Raw genomic sequence first — 2,850 nt, 5'->3', positions numbered from 1 at the left:
AAGTGGCACTTCACTTATGCAAAATTGCTCTTTGTACAGAGAGATTTATTAGGGTCATAAAGTAAAAATGTCTCACTTGAACGTGTTACCCCAAAACAAATAATGACAGAAAAAGCCACACATATACTGTAGGATAAGGGTATTTAATTACACAAGCTTAGAAATGTATGGTTTGGCTAACCCCAGCTTATTAATATTAATGTGGGCAAAATCCACGTCTTTGGCAGGAACTATACTGTGAAACCTGTGAAAATGGATTCCATCTGTCAGCTGTTTGAATTATTGTCGTGCTGCGGAATTCCAACAAAAAATCATGGTAACCCATTCTCCCATCTATACATTCAATACGGGTTTTAACACATCCAACTACACAACTACACTACTGAAAATATACATTTTAAGTCTCACTTTAGTGTATGACCTGAAACTGTACATTACAGTGGTAAAAATGTTACATTATCACAGTTTTAAAGTCAGTTTAAAACTCGTAGTTAACATTGTAAAACAGACTAGTGAAGTTTAGACAACAAAAATACTTTTTTGTTTCACATAAGATATCAACCCTGGTTTCCTAAGTGAAAGTCCTAAATTGGCTTGACCCATCCACCACCCCAACATTCCTTCATCCATAGGATCTGGCGCTCTTTTACTTTGTTAACTTACTTCCTCATTTGTTTTCATGATAATTACTAGACACAATGGGTCGCTGACAACAAGACACGTAATTATGGGTTGTAAGCTGCTTGGATAATTGACCCATTAGGTAATTTTTAGGGTAAGGGCTGTAAGATGTAATTTGTGTTATTTGTGTTAGGTGTGTAAATTCACTGAGAATATAATCTGAATCAGTCATGAACTGCAGGAAAATGTAGAGACAGGTCAACATGTTACCTTGGAACACAGAACATGCATATGAAATAGGGACAGCAGAGCCATTTCCTGTGCAGCAAAAGGTGACATGCATATAAATGTAGCATATACATTAAGCATCTACCACCACTATGGGCGCTCAGGTAGCGTGAAATACAATATGGAAGGTTGCTGTGTGGGATGTAATACCAAAGATAAGTTATTACAACAATTATGGAAGCTAAAGTGATGAAGTGCACAAAAGGTGTCTCTATTGCTCATTTCTTTTATTTTGTCTGAGCAGCTAAATGAACCAGCAGCCATCTTGTTATCAGTGTTCACGCCTTTGACTGCACAAACAGGATCAAGTGGTACCATAAACTGTTGTCTGATAACAAGTGAATAATGAAGATTCAGATCACCAATTATGACATCAAAACATTACTTGCTCTCCTCAGACCATTTGAGTCAATTGATCAAGGTTTTCATGCAGGTTCAGCACAGCTTCATGGGATGATCAATTGCTATGCACAAACTCCCAGCTATCATTGGGACTCATTTGTCAAAGTGAGCTTAAACAATGAAAGATGGGATCTGTGTGGCAATGGATTTGCAGATCTGAGGCAACGTATTCCATATTTACCTTTGTATCTTCTGTATGGGTTGCTAGCTCACAAAAACATACATAATTGTAATACTTAATTTTATTTATATAGCGCCTTTCATGAAACCCAAGGACACTTTACAGAATTACTGTGGCTAAGCTAAGGGAGGTTGTAAGCTGGGATAAATAGCAGGCGAGCTTCTGAGGACCAGAGGTTTTGGAATGGGGTGTATGGATGGAGGAGGTCAGAGGGGTACAGGTGAGAAGTAGGATTTTATATTTGATGCAGGACTTAATTGGGTATCAGTGAAGGTGGATAAGGGTTGGGGTGATATGCTCCCAGGTCTTGGTGTGGGTGAGGAACCTGACCGCAGAGTTTTGGACATACTGGAGCCTGATTAGGATTTTGCTGGCGCATTATATTTGTGCAAAAAGACAACAATATGCTGTTTTCGTTACGTTAAAGTGATGGTTCGGAGTAATTTCACACTAGGGTCCTCTGTACCAGGACCTTGAGCCAAACAGCCCTCCAAAAGCTTTTTTCCATTGGTCTAACATTGGGCTAGTCAGCGCTATCAGCTGAATGGCTTAGTGCAGGCACTAATGGAACCAACTGTGTATCTTGTAGACCAAGGTAAAAAGCTTCTGGGGGGGTGTGTATGACTCAAGGTGATGGTGCAAAGGACCCTAGTGTGAAATTCTTCCGAACCATCACTTTAAATGCAGCATTATTTACCACATGCGTTCTCGTTTCCAGCATTCTCACCATTGGCTGACGTGAGAGGCCCGCAGTTATTTATTATGGCTTAATAACTGCATGCCTGCCAAGTCGGAAAAGCGGTCAATAAGAAAAAGTGGCTGTGAAAGCGCTTCATATTAAATGTGTCAGTGTATGTTGAATACAGAGTGTGCTTCAGTGTTTTGTGAAGTGAAGAAAAATTGCAATTTGAATCAGGTTCACCGTCAGCCCTTATTTGATCTGTAGTAGTGCCAAGGTGTAGTTATTAGTCAAAGACTGCTTTTGTTTGGATCAGAGCTGACAAAGTGAGAGTGAAGACCTGCAAGGCTGATTGTAGTTCAGTCAACACAAGTTCAGTCTTCACTCTGGAGAGACAAACATAAAAGCGGAATTATAATAAATAATAAATTATAGGAAGAATAGCATGCAAGTCCTATTCTGCTCTCATTTTTAATAGCTTAAATATTTGCTGAAGCGGTAGAAAAACATATTCAGTCCCCTCACAACCTGTGTTCACAAACTGCCTGGGGAGAGCGGGTGTTTAACATGGAAGGGAAGAAATTTCTTTCTATCTATGCTTATGATCTATTCTATCAAATTACCGGATTAAACAAAGTACACATACCTTATGCAACCTGTTGGGATGAATGAGGGGGGA

At 39.4% G+C, this 2,850-nt stretch overlaps 1 long non-coding RNA gene across 1 annotated transcript in view; it reads right to left on the bottom strand.

The window, feature by feature from the left end:
* LOC116696531 (uncharacterized) overlaps window positions 1-2,074 on the bottom strand; it is an 18,278-nt gene extending 16,204 nt beyond the window's left edge. Inside the window, exon 1 of the long non-coding RNA XR_004333759.1 lies at window positions 1,913-2,074. This is a non-coding gene — a long non-coding RNA (uncharacterized LOC116696531). The remainder of the gene's footprint in view (window positions 1-1,912) is intronic.
* Window positions 2,075-2,850: the final 776 nt, after the last annotated feature.

The sequence above is a fragment of the Etheostoma spectabile genome, chromosome 10 (genome assembly GCF_008692095.1).
Source record: "Etheostoma spectabile isolate EspeVRDwgs_2016 chromosome 10, UIUC_Espe_1.0, whole genome shotgun sequence".
Taxonomy (NCBI): domain Eukaryota; kingdom Metazoa; phylum Chordata; class Actinopteri; order Perciformes; family Percidae; genus Etheostoma; species Etheostoma spectabile.
The sequence above is the reverse complement of the archived record's forward strand: the minus strand, read 5'-3'. Positions and strand labels throughout refer to the sequence as shown.